This window comes from Pseudophryne corroboree, chromosome 6 (genome assembly GCF_028390025.1).
Source record: "Pseudophryne corroboree isolate aPseCor3 chromosome 6, aPseCor3.hap2, whole genome shotgun sequence".
In the NCBI taxonomy this organism is placed as follows: Eukaryota; Metazoa; Chordata; class Amphibia; order Anura; family Myobatrachidae; genus Pseudophryne; species Pseudophryne corroboree.
Window position 1 is genome coordinate 672,815,394 of NC_086449.1, and position 18,842 is coordinate 672,834,235.

General features: G+C 46.9%; 1 protein-coding gene across 4 annotated transcripts in view; it reads right to left on the reverse strand.

The window, feature by feature from the left end:
* Positions 1–18,842, reverse strand: part of DOCK2 (dedicator of cytokinesis 2) — a 1,781,615-nt gene that overhangs the window by 1,336,518 nt on the left and 426,255 nt on the right. The gene's annotated exons all lie outside the window — the stretch shown is intronic.

An 18,842-nucleotide genomic window follows, 5' to 3' on the forward strand; every position in this document is an offset into this window, starting at 1 on the left:
AGAATATCAGCATCTGGTATAGGGGGTCATTCCGAGTTGATCGTAGCTGTGCTAAATTTAGCACAGCTACGATCAATCACACTGACATGCGGGGGGACGCTCAGCACAGGGCTAGTCTGCCCCGCATGTCAGTGCCGGCTTCCCCCGCACAAGTGCAAAGGCATCGCACAGCGGCGATGCCTTTAAACTTCAAGAGTAGCTCCCGACCAGCGCAGCTTTAGCGTGCTGGCCGGGAGCTACTACTCGCTCCCCGGCCCGCAGCGGCTGCATGTGACATCACGCAGCCGCTGCTGCCCACCCCCCGTTCAGTCCGGCCACGCCTGCGTTGGCCAGACCACACCCACGCCGTTCCGCCCCCTCCTGCCCAGCGACCGCCTCTGCCTGTCAATCAGGCAGAGGCGATCGCATCCCTGCTATGGCCTTCGGCTGTCTGGCATGCGCCGGCGCCCGCATGCGCAGTGGGGACCCATTTGCTCGGCTGCGACAAAAAGCAGCGAGCAAACGGGTTAGAATGACCCCCATAGTTCTGCTGCAAGTTTCTATGGTGCAAAAGTGGTGCTTCAAAATGTGTCATTCTGCATTCTCACTCAGATCAAACACACATATATATTCACACCAGGAATATTGACCCTATTACAGGTTTTATATTGTAGATAGATAGATAGATAGATAGATAGATAGATAGATAGATAGATAGATAGATAGATAGATAGATAGATAGATAGACACTGCTCAAAAAAATAAAGAGAACACTTAAACAACACAATGTAACTTCAAGTCAATCACACTTCTGTGAACTCAAACTGTCCACTTAGGAAGCAACAATGATTGACAATCAATTTCACATGCTGTTGTGCAAATGGAATAGACAACAGGTGGAAATTATAGGCAATTAGCAAGACACCCCCAATAAAGAAGTTGTTCTGCAGGAGGTGACCACAGACCACTTCTCAACTCCTATGCTTTCTGGCTGATGTTTTGGTCACTTTTGAAAGCTGGCGGTGCTTTCACTCTAGTGGTAGCATGAGACAGAGTCTACAACCCACACAAGTGGCTCAGGTAGTGCAGCTCATCCAGGATGACACATCAATGCGAGCTGTGGCAAGAAGGTTTGCTGTGTCTGTCAGCGTAGTGTCCAGAGCATGGAGGCGCTACCAGGAGACAGGCCAGTACATCAGCAGACATGGAGGAGGCCGTAGGAGGGCAACAACCCAGCAGCAGGACCACTACCTCCGCCTTTGTGCAAGGAGGAACAGGAGGAGCACTGCCAGAGCCCTGCAAAATGACCTACAGCAAGCCACAAATGTGCATGTGTCTACTCAAACGATCAGAAACAGACTCCATGAGGGAGGTATGAGGGCCCGACATCCACAGGTGGGAGTTGTGCTTACAGCCCAACACCGTGCAGGACGTTTGGCATTTGCCAGATAACACCAAGATTGGCAAATTTGCCACTGGCGCCCTGTGCTCTTCACAGATGAAAGCAGGTTCTCACTGAGCACATGTGACAGACGTGACAGAGTCTGGAGACGCCAAGGAGAACGTTCTGCTGCCTGCAACAGCCTCCAGCATGACCAGTTTGGCAGTGGGTCAGTAATGGTGTGGGGTGGCATTTCTTTGGGGGACCGCACAGCCCTCCATGTGCTCGCCAGAGGTAGCCTGACTGCCGTTAGGTACCGAGATGAGATCCTCAGACCCCTTATGAGACCATATGCTGGTGCGGTTGGCCCTGGGTTCCTCCTAATGCAAGACAATGCTAGACCTCATGTGGCTGGAGTGTGTCAGCAGTTCCTGCAAGACGAAGGCATTGATGCTATGGACTGGCCCGCCTGTTCCCCAGACCTGAATCCAATTGAGCACATCTGGGACATCATGTCTCGCTCCATCCATTGCACCACAGTCTGTCCAAGAGTTGGCGGATGCTTTATTCCAGGTCTGGGAGGAGATCCCTCAGGAGACCATCTGCCACCTCATCAGGAGCATGCCCAGGCGTTGTAGGGAGGTCATACAGGCATGTGGAGGCCACACACAGTACTGAGCCTCATTTTGACTTGTTTTAAGGACATTACATTAAAGTTTGATCAGCCTGCAGTGTGTTTTTCCACTTTAATTTTGAGTGTGACTCCAAATCCAGACCTCCATGGGTTAATAAATTTGATTTCCATTGATAAATTTTGTGTGATTTTGTTGTCAGCAAATTCAACTATGTAAAGAACAAAGTATTTAATAAGAATATTTCATTCATTCAAATCTAGGATGTGTTATTTTAGTGTTCCCTTTATTTTTTTGAGCAGTATATGTATATATATATATATATATATATATATATTTTATATATATATATATATATATATATATTTATTGTAACACTGTAAGGGAACAAGGTGCTGTTTCGTGGGGTAAATGGCAGCTATGCAGCAGCTGAGGAATCACACAAGTCCAGTGTGTGGTGTAACTGGCCACGACCAGTTTTATTGAACAGAAAACAAAACAAACATCAAAAGAAAATACCTTGCCTGTCCGGCACTAACTAAACACAAGACATTCCTAACTATCACTAAACAAAAACACAGAGTTCTCCAGTAAACACTGTATAGCTCACTTGTATATGGAAGCTCCTCTCACAGAGATTCTGCAGTCTCCCCCCAGGCAATCTGCCCACACTAATCAGGCTAGCAGCCCTAAAAGGCTCTTGCACAGCTGAAAGCCCTGACTAGCCCTCTGTGAGGCAAAAGACCCGAACTGGGCCCAATGTCTGGAACTTGCCCTTTCTATCTTCAGGGCCCTTATCCAGCTTTTCCAATACACTGAAAAGGTTCTGACAAAACAAAACATTTTCCTAGAAGTTTTCATTTTTCTAATACATGTAAGACAAGAACCTGGGACAAACATACCTGCCCTCAAACACTATTCCAGTGTTCTTGTCACATATCCCCCTCCCCTGTTTCGACCTAGGGGCCGGAACACTTGTAGCCCACAAACAGAAGATGCGGGACAATGCATCTGTGTTGGCCAATTGTGTACCCGGTCTATGTTCGACAGTAAACTTAAAATCCTGCAATGCTAGAAACCATCTAGTTACACAAGCATTCTTGCCTCTATTTACATACTTCCATTTTAAAGGGGCATGATCTGTCACTAGTTTGAATTGTCTACCCAAGAGGTAATATCTCAAGGTATCTAGTGCCCACTTAATGGCCAAAGCCTCCTTTTCCACAATGGCATACCTTTTTTCATGCTCATTGAGTTTCCTACTCAAATAAATGATAGGGTGTTCGTCCCCATCTCTGGTTTGGGACAGCACAGCCCCTATCCCTACCTCTGAGGCATCTGTCTGTACCACAAATTCTTTTGAAAAATCTGGTGTTATCAATACAGGTTGTGAACACAAAGCCACTTTTAACGCTTGGAATGCTTTTTCTGCATCAGGGTACCATTTCACCATATTTGACTGCTTCCCTTTGGTAAGGTCTGACAACGGCACTGCTGTGGTCGCAAAATTGGGAATAAACCGTCTATAGTACCCAGTAATTACCAAAATAGCCCTTACCTGTTTTTTATTCACTGGACGAGGCCAGTTTTGAATAGCATCAATTTTATTCAATTGGGGCCTAATCAGACCTCTACCTATGGTGAAGCTCAAGTATTTGACCTTCTCCATTGCGAGGCAGCACTTCTTTGGGATAGCAGTTAACCCTGCCTTTCTGATTGAGTCCAGTACTGCTTGTACTTTAACCAAATGGGACCCCCAGTCTGTACTGTAAATTACCACATCATCCAAATAGGCAGCTGCATATTTTCTATGGGGCCTCAAAATTTTATCCATCGCCCGTTGAAAGGTTGCTGGAGCCCCATGCAACCCAAATGGTAACATCTTATACTGGTACAGCACCTCCGGAATAGAAAAGGCTGTTTTTTCTTTTGCGCTATCAGATAAAGGTATTTGCCAGTAACCTTTGGTTAGGTCCAACGCGGTGAGAAACCTGGCTGTTCCCAGCCTTTCTATAAGCTCATCCACACGGGGCATGGGGTATGAGTCAAACTTGGACACCTCATTTAACTTACGAAAGTCATTACAGAAGCGTATGCTACCATCTGGCTTCGGGATGAGAACTATGGGACTGGACCACTCACTTTTAGATTCCTCTATGACTCCAAGTTCCAACATAGTTTTAACTTCTTTAGAAACAGCTTCTCGCTGAGCTTGAGGAATCCTATATGGCTTTAAATGGACCCTGACCCCTGGTTCTGTGACAATGTCATGTTTTATTATGGTCGTTCGGCCAGGCAGCTCTGAAAATATCTCCCTATTTTGGATAAGAAATTCTTTAACCTGATTGTTCTGATCAGCTGATAATGTCTCTGACACCTTTACTGTGGGAAGCAACCGAGGTGAAGACACCGAAGGGCAAGGCTCCGCTGACAGAGACAACCTATCTTTCCAGGGTTTGATTAAGTTAACATGGTAGATTTGTTCGGGTTTTCTCTTTCCCGGTTGGTATACTTTGTAATTAACCTCATTCACTTTTTCCCTAATCTCAAATGGACCCTGCCATTTAGCTAAGAACTTGCTTTCCACAGTGGGTACCAAAACAAGAACTCTATCTCCAGGAGCAAATTCCTGTATCTTGGCACTCCGGTTATATACCCTGTTGAGCACTTTGGGCATGTTCCATGTGCTCTCTGACAATAGGTACCACGGCTGCAATCCTATCCTGCATTTGTGTTAAATGTTCAACAACGCTTCTATAAGGAGTGGGCTGTCCTTCCCGCATCTCTTTGGCAATGTCCAACAGCCCTCTGGGGTGCCTACCATACAACAAATCAAATGGAGAAAACCCCGTAGAGGACTGAGGAACTTCTCTGATGGCCATTAACAAGTAGGGCAACAAACAATCCCAGTTTTTCCCATCTTTATCAACAACCTTTTTTAACATACTTTTTAATGTTTTATTAAACCTTTCCACCAACCCATCAGTTTGGGGATGGTAAATGGACGTCCTGAGGTGAGTGACCTTAAATAATTTGCACAATTCTTTCATGATCCTTGACATAAATGGAGTACCTTGGTCAGTCAAAATTTCTTTTGGTATTCCCACTCTACTAAAAACCTGCACCAGCTCCCTAGCTATCGCCTTGGTTGTGATAGTGCGTAAAGGGACAACCTCAGGATATCGAGTGGCATAGTCCATTATTACCAGGATATACTGATGGCCCCGAGCTGACTTTAACAAGGGCCCCACGAGATCCATGGCTATTCTGTCAAACGGGACCTCTATAATAGGCATGGGAACTAGTTGGCTCCTGAAATGGGGTCTAGGGGCATGATACTGGCATTCAGGACAGGAAGAACAAGATTCAGACACTTCTTTATAAACTCCTGGCCAAAAGTACCTTTGTAAAACTCTTTCAGTGGTTTTTTCTTCCCCTAAATGTACTGCTGTAACATGACTGAGCTAAATCTAGTACCGTTCTCCGATAAGGCTGGGGAACTACCAGCTGTTCCACCAAATCCTCACCCTTTTTGACAATGTGGTACAAGAGCTCATTACAGATGGCCATGTGGGGATACGTAACCCTGTCACCTGGTACCACAGGTTCCCCATTAACAATATTAACATTCTCTCTAGCCTTTATCAAGGTAGGATCCTTTAACTGTTCAGATGCAAACAGATCCTTCTTTACCTCCAGGTCAAGCACGCTTTCAGTTCTAACTACTATGTCTCTGTTCCCAGCAAGAGGGTCCTCACTGGACTCCCCATATGTCACTTCCCCAGCCAAAATAGCAAAAGGCAAAGGGTCATAAAAGTTCCGAAGACACACGTACATCCATAAAATCACCGGTATTATCAAATGGCTCTTTACTTCTCACATCTGTTGATAAACAAGATTCCCACAGTTTCCAAAAATGAGGAAAATCCCTCCCTATTATGGCCTCATGCACCAAGGTGGGGACCAGTCCTACTTTAACCATTGCTGACCCACAACAAGTTTCTATATTCACTTCAGCAGTGACATAATGTTGGGTATCCCCATGTATGCAAGTTACCCCAATAGGTATTTGCTGGACCTTTAAGGGGTTCACTAACCCATCTTTCAAGAGGGTAACTAAACTTCCTGAATCTAGCAAGGCCTCTACCCGGTTACCCTCTAATAACAGGTCACACATTTGTTTTTCCAACTCAGGTGAAGGTACCACAGTACAGGCTAACCTAGCAAAGAAAGACATTCTACGACATTCAAAGGCAGCATCACATTGCATGGGTTCTTGCGTGACTGGGCAATTGGCAATAACATGACCTGGCATACCACACCTAAAACATTTAACCACACGATTATCAACCCGTTTGGGCAGCATAGACCGTTCTAGCCCATTGGCCTGTCTCCAGGGCAAGTGTTTACAGTCTCTCCAGCCTTGCGTTCTCTTAACCGCCCAGCAACGTTTTCCCACGGAACAGTCTTACCAGTCTTTACTGAAGGGCGCTGTCGAGGATCTATGGGTTGCTGGGTGGTCATCAGTAATTCCACTGCTGCCATATACCTCTCTACCATGTCCACTAATTGGTCAGCAGTACCCGGGTTTCCATGGCTCACCCACTTGCGCAGGAACATGGGCACAGATCTCAAGTAGCGGTCCATGATGACTCTTTCAACCATCTGGGGACCAGTTAATGTCTCTGGCTGTAACCATTTTTTTGTTAGCTGAATAAGGTCGTGCATCTGTGAGCGAGGAGGCTTCTCCATTTATTTATTTATTTTATTTATTAACAGTTTCTTATATAGCGCAGCATATTCTGTTGCGCTTCTCCATGGTGTACACCCAACGGTGCACCCGTTGTGCTCGTACTGACAGCGTGACTCCCAGGCGGGTCAGGATCTCAGTGTTTAGTTGATCATAGTCCCGAGCCTCAGCAGGGCTTAAATCAAAGTACGCTTTTTGGGGCTTACCTGACAGAAAAGGTGCCAGCAGACTGGCCCACTGTGCTTTCGGACAGTTCTCACGCTCGGCAGTCCTTTCAAACGTGGTCAGGTAGGCCTCCACATCATCAGCCTCTGTCATTTTCTGCAGGAAGTGACTGGCCCGTATAGAACTAGAGCTGGTCGGAGCACTGACGGCCACATCTCCAATCCGGGCTGCAAGGCTCTGCACCACTTCTGTTAAGACCTCTCTATCCTGCCGCTGTTGCCTGTAAAGTTTGTCAATAGCCACCTGCTGCTGTCTCCTATTTTCCTCCATTGCCATCTGCTGCTGTCTGTTGGCCTCCTGCTGTAGTCTCCAATTTTCCTCCATTGCCACCTGCTGCTGTCTCCTATTTTCCTCTATTGCCACCTGCTGCTGCTTTCACTTATGCGCAGAACGGAATGCTCGCATTCTCCACCAAGTTGTAACACTGTAAGGGAACAAGGTGCTGTTTCGTTTGGTAAATGGCAGCTATGCAGCAGCTGAGGGATCACACAAGTCCAGTGTGTGGTGTAACTGGCCACGACCAGTTTTATTGAACAGAAAACAAAACAACATCAAAAGAAAATACCTTGCCTGTCCGGCACTAACTAAACAAAAGATGTTCCTAACTATCACTAAACAAAAACACAGAGTTCTCCAGTAAACACTGTATAGCTCACTTGTATATGGAAGCTCCTCTCCCTAAAAGGCTCTTGCACAGCTGAAAGCCCTGATTAGCCCTCTGTGAGGCAAAAGACCCGAACTGGGCCCAATGTCTGGAACTTGCCCTATCTCTCTTTCAGGGCCCTTATCCAGCTTTTCCAATACACTGAAAAGGTTCTGACAAAACAAAACATTTTCCTAGAAGTTTTCATTTTTCTAATACATGTAAGACAAGAACCTGGGACAAACATACCTGCCCTCAAACACTATTCCAGTGTTCTTGTCACAATATATATATATATATATATATGAAAAAAATAAAGTTGCGCATTAAAACAATATAGTCTAAGATATATCAGTCCAAATGTATTATTGCTGCAGTCCTCCTCCAGGAGTAAACCTGTACTCCTCAGCACATGTAAAAAAGAAAACAATGGAGGGCGCAATAGTGAGTGTAATCATCAAAAGTGCTTTACTGGCAAAGTATTCACTCACAACGTTGCTTTAGGGATACCAAAAGCCGCTCGTCTGGGCACTGGATCCACGTCACAAGTCCTGCAGCAGGACTTGTGACGTGGATCCAGTGCCCAGACGAGCGGCGTGTGAGGTCCGTTTGTTGTCCGTGTGGCTGGATGTCCAGAGCGGCTTTTGGTATCCCTAAAGCAACGTTGCACATCGGTGTATGCCATCCGGAGGCTACACTAGCTGTCTACACTGCGCTGGTTAACTTTTACTTTCAATGTATGTGAGTGAATACTTTGCCAGTAAAGCACTTTTGATGATTACACTCACCATTGCGTCCTCCATTGTTTTCTTTTATATATATATATATATATATATATATATATATATAAATCAAAGGGTGAGAATAGGCGCCTCCTAGTGTAGTATTATGTAAAACAGTGTGCCCATCACCTTTGGTATCACCCCTATAAATTTAAGGTGCACCATATATGGTGGAATTCCAACCACCTTTCTAAATGACAAAGTGTCACACTTTCAATATGCAGTGGAGTTAGATGTCATCTGTGATATCCTGGTGGTATTTCTCCCTTGTTTTTGCTGTTATTGAAGCCGGCTTCTTGATGGACACCTTGCAGGAGAATGGGGAATTCTCGAGCAGTTTGCTCCAATGACTGAACCACTTTCCTAATTTCCTCTCTGACTTCTTGGTCGGCACTGAGTCCGCTCTGCAGCTACACGAACATCATATATATATATATCTATCTATCTATCCCTACACTTGGAGGAGTCTGATGGCAAAATAGAAGACATTGGAGAAGTCTGATAGCATAATTATAGCACTTGGAGGAGTCTGATGGCATAATAGTAGCACTTGGAGGGGTCTGATGGCATAATAGTAGCACTTGAGTCTGATGGCATAATATCAGCACTTGGAGGGGTCTGATGGCATAATAGGCGCAATTAAAGGAGTCTGATGGCATAATAGAGGCATGCGGAGGAGTCTCCGTGCTGTCCTTGCAGAGGTTCAGAGTGCTGTTTTGTATGCTGTCTATTTTATTAGTGTCTACACCTACTGTACATCATTTCTCTTCTCCCTTTGCAATTTCATTTTGTTGTCCTGTATCTCTGAATCATGTGTAGTGGCACAAACACTTGGCAGTTATTTTTGTTTCAAAAACGTTTTGAAAATTAGTAATGTACAGTATATTATTAACAACAATGTAAGATTTTACATATGGGCTGCAGGACTGCAGCCTCCCCAAAGTAAAGGGGCTAATTCAGGTTGGATCGGTGGCCCCGCGGGTGCTGGTGCATCGCCCGTCCTGCGCACTTTCTGCGGGGGAGGGGGCCGCAGAAAAATCGATCGCCTCTGCCTGTGTTTGCGGGGGGGCAACTCTCCGTTACCAGGGAGGAGACAGATCGTTGTGGGGGTGGGGCGGCAAGAATGGTGGGCTTCATTATGGGGGGAGGCACCGGTCAGCATGCTGGCCAGCCTTTCCCTGCGATGGGCGGCCTCCAGCATGCGATCCAAAGGATAGCAAATTCTGCTGATTAGTAGAATTTGCTATCTTTACTGAATTGGCCCCATAATCCACAACCTCATCTGAGTGAGACAGATGCTGACAGTGACTGCACTGGCTACACTGTGACTGGCAGATACTTCCTATTGGAAGTCCTACCTGCCAGTCACCTGCAGGACACGCAGACCCATTGGGAGGTGTTTCCTCCCACTGGGACTGTCAGACCAGGCTGTGATTAGCAGTGAGCTGGCTTCCTGTGCTGTGGGATGTCTCTTCTTTCAACTAATGTGACCACTGAGGAGTTATTCCCTGGTGATCATGTGTGATCATCACCAGAGAAAACCACTGCACTGCAGAAAGCATTTTCAAGTGCACATTATATTACGATATGAAAAAAACCCATGCGTGTAGAACACAAAATGACTACCACCACTGTGTGCAGGTAGCAGGCATTATAAATAATAATAATAATAATAATAATAATAATAATTTTAGCTTAGGGCAGTGTTTGAATTTCATTTTCTTAAAGAAACACACGTGAAATGTAGAGAGCAGGTTTGTTTTAGAGACTGCAAGAATCCATTATACTGGAATGAATACAGCAACTAGAGTTCAGAGCCTCTGAGTTGTAATCTAATTAACTGAGAGTGCCAATGTAAAGTATCCTAGGGACATAAAGTAAAGAACATCTACAATATGTGTAGTAATAAAGAAGCGTTCCCTGTGTGTTGAACAATAAAAGAAGAAGTAATCACACTGTGCTCTGCAATAGATCAGTCCAAGCAAACATAAATTGCCGCTGATGAACTGACCAGTCACAAACTGAGGATTAAGCACAGAGAAAAAGTGCATAAGCAAAACATTTTCTTCCATATACAATGGGCCACTTGTAATGTCAAACCAAAAGTGCAGTGCTTGGAAAAACACAACAGGAGACTTGTCATGTCAGCAATAAACGTTAGCATATAATATCTACATAGCATGTTCGGCAAAGTTAGATAGATAGATAGATAGATAGATAGATAGATAGATAGATAGATAGATAGATAGATAGATAGATCGGGTTTAAAAAATGATCAAATAAATACTGTTGTGTGCCTTTGATGGTAAAAACAATATTTCTATTTAAACAGTTGCCATATTCTGAATTTGATGCAGAGTTTATATCTCACTGGTGGAATTCGGCAGTACCAATCCCTGTTTCCCTGGATGTTCCTTCATACAGGTATTGCCAAATCAAACTGTTATTCTATAAGATTTTATCTTGGACCAGTACAGGGTCCTCCTATCTGCCTTATCCCCTAGAATTCTGAATGATACATGCAGGGCAATAGAGAACCTAGCTGGGCCCAGGTACTTTTCAGGGGTCATGGCATAATCATGGGAGGCGTGGCCCTGGACATTTAGAAAAAAATACAGAAAAAATAGTACTTTAAGTGCCTGCCTGGCCACACTGCAGCCCAGCACACAGCAGCATGTGCTGGGATGAGGAGAAGAGCAGCAAGTGCTGCAGCCAGGTAAGGATGAGGGAACTTGGCCCCGCCCTGAGGAACCCTCCAACAGACATGGGCGCTGGTAAATAGCACCTGCTCACCCCCACCACCCCTCTCTGCACCACTGTATACATGATACACTTTAGTTTTTACCCTCTCTGTTTTATGATACATATAGAGCAGTCATTCCCAACCTTGGTCCTCAAGGCACACTAACTATCCAGGATTAGTGATATCCATGCTTAAGCACAGATGGCTAAAACAAAATAACTTAGACACTAATTTAGTCACCTAATGACTAATGTATCTGAATATGAAGTGGAGGCACTATAGTGTGTCATAATATGAACTGGGGGCACTTTGTGGCATAATGTGTACTGGCAGCCCTACAATGTGACATCAAGCAGGCTGAGGGCTGCCTAAGCCTGCAGCCACATAAGCGACCTGGTTTTTGTGACTAATGTGTTAAAGACAGGGCAGTGCTAGCTTAGTGATGTCATATTGGGTACAGTACTTATAGGCAGGTCCTGGGGGCCATCTTTCTCTTTGTCATTTTGGAAACCTCTCCCACCCACCCTGCAATTTTTTCACTTTGATTTTTGGTTCGCTATTTTGGCTTCTATTTCATTATCGTGGTTGGCTTTGACAGCCAGATGGGCGGAAAGTCGCTACCAGCCAGCAGTCAAAAACTTGCATAAGTAGTAATTGTGGGGCACCCCCTTTTGGTAAGACGTCGAGTGTATCCTCCCCCTGCAGGTGGACTACTGACGTTCCGATGCGGTTTCGTCCATTGCTCTGCTAGAGTAAAGGGTGCTACAAAATGCGAGTTATGTTGTAAGGAGGCGGTGGTAAATCCCCTCCTAGGTTATTTAGTATTAATCTAGTTGACTAGTGCTGGTGAGTTGGTAGCGCCTTTCTTTGCCATCCTCCAATACATAGCTAAAATTAGGTCATCAAACAATAAATGCCTGTTGACCTTTTAAATCTAGCAGTTGGTGTCTGTGCCATTATTTCTTAGTGCAAAGACAGTTTAAATATATATATATATATATGTTTAAGTAGGGCACAATAAAGTTATGGCCGACTTCTATAAACTAGGGAACTACGATGGATCATAAAATGAACTAGGACACTATTAATAGGTATAAAATTAACAACTGCTGTGGAGAGGTGTCTCTCTAGAAACATTGGGACAAGGGCCCCTGAAATATGTTGCCATCGGGCCCAGAAAGTTCTGCCTACACCCCTGTTTGGGACTGTAATCCCATAATCTCCATTGTTAATTTGGTCATGGGTCCAAAACCTTGTTGAGAGGCATCAAGCATAGTTATGCAGAGCGCTTTTTAACAGGTTATATAGTATTTGCAGCCTACAGGATGGGGACAATCAATGCTCCACTGGAGTTCTGCCATACAGCCCTCCCCCTGCCACATGACTGAATCATCTCCCATCAGTAGCTGCACAGCTGTTGTCCATCACAGGACTCAGGGGAGCAGCAAGTACGACTTTATATTTCTCTCTGATTTCTCGGTCCTTCATTCCTGACTTCTTCCTCCACCCCAGTGTTTGACCATGAGAGGGATACTACCAGGGGCGGAACTCCACCATCCTCCGCCGGGCTCCTGACCTCAAGGGGGCACATCTCCTCCATTGTCTCCAGCTGCCTGACTCTGAAGATCGTTCGCTGCGCGGAGCTTTCGTGTCAGTGACACGGAAGCTGCCGCCTAGAATATACAGAGAGCTGGCTGTGGATACAGCTAGGGGGAGCTCCAGAACGCAGCTCCTGCCAGGCCCTTCTAGATGAGCTGGCCGAGTGAAGCTCTCTGTTCTTCCATTGGGCTGATAGCAACAGGTATGCACTGGCAGCACTTGCCTCAAGCTGCACTGTGGGGAAGGGGGGGGGGGGTGTAGTTGAAAAGGGGAGGGGTGCTGGGGGGTCTTTAATAAATGTTGGCAGCACTGTGTTTTATGTGTGCATGTTTAAGTGAGGTGTGTGTGTGTAAGTGAAGGAACATGTGTTTGTTTTTGTTTGTGTGTGTGTGTTTTTAAGTGAAAGAGGTGTTTGTGCGTATAAGGGAGACGTGTGTGTGTGTATGTGTGTGAGAGGCATATATGTGTTTAAGTGAAAGAGGCATTTGTGTGTGTATGTGTGTGTGTAAGTAAAAGAGGCATGTGTGTGTGTTTAAGTGAAGGAAGCATGTGTGTGAGTTTAAATGAAGGAGGCATGTGTGTGTGAGTTTAAGTGAAGGAAGCATGTGTAAGTGAGAAGCGTGTGTGTAAGTGAGAGGCTTGTGTGTGGGAGGTGTGTGTAAGTGAGAGGTGTTTGTGTAAGTGAGAGGTGTGTGTGTAAGTGAGAGGTGTGTGTGTAAGTGACAGGCTTGTGTGTGTTTAAGTGAAAGTGGTGTTTGTGTGTGTGTTTAAGTGAAAGAGGCATTTGTGTGTTTTTTATATATATACTGTATATCGGCACATCACTGCGCCAAATCATCTACATTGTGACACGCTGGTGGGTGAGGGAGTACTGTCGGTGTGCTATGAAGGTATGCTGATGTCTATTTTATTGTGATGACTGACTTGGAGTGCCATCCACTTTGTATGTGTATCTATATTTCTCTGACATCCTAGTGGATGCTGGGAACTCCGTAAGGACCATGGGGAATAGCGGGCTCCGCAGGAGACTGGGCACTCTAAGAAAGAATTAGGACTACTGGTGTGCAATGGCTCCTCCCTCTATGCCCCTCCTCCAGACCTCAGTTAGAATCTGTGCCCGGCTCGAGCTGGTTGCACACTAGGGGCTCTCCTGAGCTTCTAGTAAAGAAAGTATTTGTTAGGTTTTTTATTTTCAGTGAGATCTGCTGGCAACAGATTCACTGCTACGAGGGACTTAGGGGAGAGAAGCGAACCTACCTGCTTGCAGCTAGCTTGGGCTTCTAGGCTACTGGACACCATTAGCTCCAGAGGGATCGAACACAGGCCCAGCCTCGGTCGTCCGGTCCCGGATCCGCGCCGCCGTCCCCCTTGCAGAGCCAGAAGCAAGAAGAACGTCATGGAAATCGGCGGCTGAAGACTCCGGTCTTCATTAAGGTAGCGCACAGCACTGCAGCTGTGCGCCATTGCTCCCCATGCACACCACATACTCCGGTCACTGATGGGTGCAGGGCGCCGGGGGTGGGGGGGGCGTCCTGGGCTGCAATAAAAGTACCTTAACTGGCAAAAACACACATAATATAGCCTAAAAACTATATATGTGTAAAAATCCCCTGCCATTATATTAATATAAGAGCGGGAGAAGCCCGCCGAGAAAGGGGCGGGGCTATCTCCCTCAGCACACTGGCGCCATTTCCTCTCACAGCTCCGCTGGAAGGACGCTCCCCAGGCTCTCCCCTGCAGTTTCCAGGCTCAATAGGGTAAAAAAGAGAGGGGGGGCACTAAATTTAGGCGCAAAACTGTGTATTATAGCTGCTATAGGGAAAATCACTTTGTGTAGTGTAAATCCCTGTTTATATAGCGCTGTGGTGTGTGCTGGCATACTCTCTCTCTGTCTCCCCAAAGGACTTTGTGGGGTCCTGCCCTCAGTCAGAGCATTCCCTGTGTGTGTGTGGTGTGTCGGTACGGCTGTATCGACATGTTTGATGAGGAGGCTTATGTGGAGGCGGAGCAGGTGCCGATAAATGTGATGTCACCCCCTGCGGGGTCGACACCTGAGTGGATGGATATGTGGAAGGTATTACACGACAGTGTCATCTCCTTACATAAAAGGTTCGATGACATAACAGCTGTGGGACAGCCGGCTTCTCAGCCAGTGCCTGCCCAGGCGTCTCAAAAGCCATCAGGGGCTCAAAAACGCCCGCTACCTCAGATGGCAGACACAGATGTCGACACGGATACTGACTCCAGTGTCGACGACGACGAGACTAGTGTACATTCCAATAGGGCCATCCGTTGCATGATCACGGCAATGAAAAATGTATGGCACATTTCTGACATTAACCCAGGTACCAAAAAAAAGGGTATTATGTTTGGGGAGAAAAAGCAACCAGTGGTTTTTCCCTCTTCAGATGAGTTAAATGAAGTGTGTGAAGAAGCGTGGGCTTCCCCTGATAAAAAATTAGTGATTTCTAAAAAATTACTAATGGCGTACCCTTTCCCGCCAGAGGACAGGCTACGTTGGGAGACATCCCCTAGGGTGGATAAAGCGCTCACACGCTTGTCAAAATAGGTGGCACTACCATCTCAGGATACGGCCGCCTTAAAGGAGCTTGCGGATAGAAAGCAGGAGGCTATCCTGAAGTCTGTATATACACACTCAGGTACTATACTGAGACCAGCTATTGCTTCAGCATGGATGTGCAGTGCTGCAGCTGCGTGGTCGGATTCCCTGTCTGATAACACTGATACCCTTGACAGGGACACTATATTGCTAACCATAGAGCATATTAAAGACGTAGTCTTATACATGAGAGATGCACAGAGGGATATTTGCCGGCTGGCATCTAGAATAAATGCAATGTCCATTTCTGCCAGGAGAGTATTATGGACTCGGCAGTGGACAGGTGATGCGGATTCTAAAAGGCACATGGAGGTTTTGCCTTACAAGGGTGAGGAATTGTTTGGGGATGGTCTCTCGGACCTCGTTTCCACAGCGACAGCTGGGAAGTCGACATTTTTACCCCAGTTTCCATCACAGCCAAAGAAAGCACCGTATTATCAGGTACAGTCCTTTCGGCCCCAGAAAGGCAAGCGGGTTAAAGGCGCGTCCTTTCTGCCCAGAGGCAGGGGTAGAGGGAAAAAGCTGCACCATACAGCCAGTTCTCAAGAACAGAAATCCTCCCCTGCTTCCACTAAATCCACCGCATGACGCTGGGGCTCCACTGGTGGAGCCAGGTACGGTGGGGGCCCGTCTCCGGAACTTCAGCGACCGGTGGGTTCGCTCACAGGTGGATCCCTGGGTTCTACAAGTGGTATCTCAGGGATACAAGCTGGAATTCGAGACGTCTCCCCCTCGCCGTTTCCTCAAATCGGCCTTGCCAGCTGCTTCTCCGGACAGGGAGGTAGTGCTGGCGGCACCTCCAGCAGGTGATAATAAAAGTTCCCCTCCTTCAACAAGGACGGGGTTACTATTCCACAATGTTTGTGGTACCGAAACCGGACAGTTCGGTGAGACCCTTTTTAAATTTAAAATCCTTGAACACTTATATAAGAAGGTTCAAGTTCAAAATGGAATCGCTCAGGGCGGTTATTGCAAGCCTGGAAGAAGGGGATTACATGGTATCACTGGACATCAAGGATGCTTACCTGCATGTCCCCATTTACCCACCTCACCAGGAGTACCTCAGATTTGTGGTACAGGACTGTCATTACCAATTCCAGACGTTGCCGTTTGGTCTGTCCACGGCACCGAGGGTATTTACCAAGGTAATGGCCGAAATGATGATACTCCTTCGAAAAAAGGGAGTTATAGTTATCCTGTACTTGGACGATCTCCTTATAAAGGCGAGGTCCAGGGAGCAGTTGTTGGTCGGAGTAGTACTATCTCAGGAAGTGCTACAACAGCACGGCTGGATTCTGAATATTCCAAAGTCGCAGCTGGTTCCTACGACGCGTCTGCTGTTCCTGGGTATGATTCTGGACACAGAACAGAAGAAGGTGTTTCTCCCGGAGGAGAAGGCCAAGGAGTTGTCATCTCTGGTCAGAGACCTCCTAAAACCAAAACAGGTGTCGGTGCATCACTGCACGCGAGTCCTGGGAAAGATGGTAGCTTCTTACGAAGCAATTCCATTCGGCAGGTTCCATGCAAGGATCTTTCAGTGGGATCTGCTAGACAAGTGGTCCGGATCGCATCTTCAGATGCATCGGCTGATCACCCTGTCCCCGAGGGCCAGGGTGTCTCTGCTGTGGTGGCTGCAGAGTGCTCATCTTCTCGAGGGCCGCAGATTCGGCATACAGGACTGGGTCCTGGAGACCACAGATGCAAACCTCCGAGGTTGGGGGGCAGTCACACAGGGAAGAAACTTCCAAGGACAATGGTCGAGTCAGGAGACTTCCCTACACATAAATATCCTGGAACTAAGGGCCATTTACAATGCCCTAAGTCAGGCAAGACCCCTGCTTCAAAACCAGCCGGTGCTGATTCAGTCAGACAATATCACGGCGGTCGCCCATGTAAACCGACAGGGCGGCACAAGAAGCAGGATGGCGATGGCTGAAGCCACAAGGATTCTCCGATGGGCGGAAAATCACGTGTTAGCACTGTCAGCAGTGTTCATTCCGGGAGTGGACAACTGGGAAGCAGACTTCCTCAGCAGGCACGACCTCCACCCGGGAGAGTGGGGACTTCCTCCAGAAGTCTTCAAAATGATTGTAAACCGTTGGGAAAGGCCACAGGTGGACATGATGGCGTCCCGCCTCAACAAATAGCTAAAAAGATATTGCGCCAGGTCAAGGGACCCTCAGGCGATAGCTATGGACGCTCTAGTGACACCGTGGGTGTACCAGTCGGTGTATGTGTTCCCTCCTCTTCCTCTCATACCAAAGGTGCTGAGGATAATAAGAAAAAGAGGAGTAAGAACTAAACTCATTGTTCCGGATTGGCCAAGAAGGACTTGGTACCCGGAACTTCAAGACATGATATCAGAGGACCCTTGGCCTCTACCTCTCAGACTGGACCTGCTACAGCAGGGGCCCTGTCTGTTCCAAGACTTACCGCGGCTGCCTTTGACGGCATGGCGGTTGAACGCCGGATCCTGATGGAAAAGGGCATTCCGGTTGAGGTCATTACTACGCTAATAAAGGCTAGGAAAGATGTGACAGCAAAACATTATCACCGCATATGGCGGAAATATGTTGCTTGGTGTGAGGCTAGGAAGGCCCCCACAGAAGAATTTCAGCTGGGTCGATTTCTGCACTTCCTACAGTCAGGAGTGACTATGGGCCTAAAATTGGGATCCATTAAAGTCCAGATTTCAGCCCTGTCTATTTTCTTTCAAAAAGAACTGGCTTCACTGTCTGAAGTTCAGACGTTTGTTAAGGGAGTGCTGCATATTCAGCCCCCTTTTGTGCCCCCAGTGGCACCTTGGGATCTCAACATTGTGTTGGATTTCCTAAAATCACATTGGTTTGAGCCACTTCAGACAGTGGAATTAAAATATCTCACGTGGAAAGTGGTCATGCTTTTGGCCTTGGCTTCGGCTAGGCGGGTGTCAGAATTGGCGGCTTTGTCCTGTAAAAGCCCCTATCTGATCTTCCATATGGACAGAGCAGAATTGAGGACGCGTCCCCAATTCCTCCCTAAGGTGGTATCAGCGTTTCACTTGAACCAACCTATTGTGGTGCCTGCGGCTACTCGGGACTTGGAGGACTCCAAGTTGCTGGACGTGGTCCGGGCCCTGAAAATCTATGTTTCCAGGACGGCTGGAGTCAGAAAGACTGACTCGCTGTTTATCCTGCATGCACCCAACAAGTTGGGTGCTCCTGCTTCTAAGCAGACTATTGCTCGCTGGATCTGCTCCACGATTCAACTTGCACATTCTGCGGCTGGACTGCCGCATCCTAAATCAGTAAAAGCCCACTCCACGAGGAAGGTGGGCTCTTCTTGGGCGGCTGCCCGAGGGGTCTCGGCTTTACAACTTTGCCGAGCTGCTACCTGGTCGGGTTCAAACACGTTTGCAAAATTCTACAAGTTTGATACCCTGGCTGAGGAGGACCTTGAGTTTGCTCATTCAGTGCTGCAGAGTCATCCGCACTCTCCCGCCCGTTTGG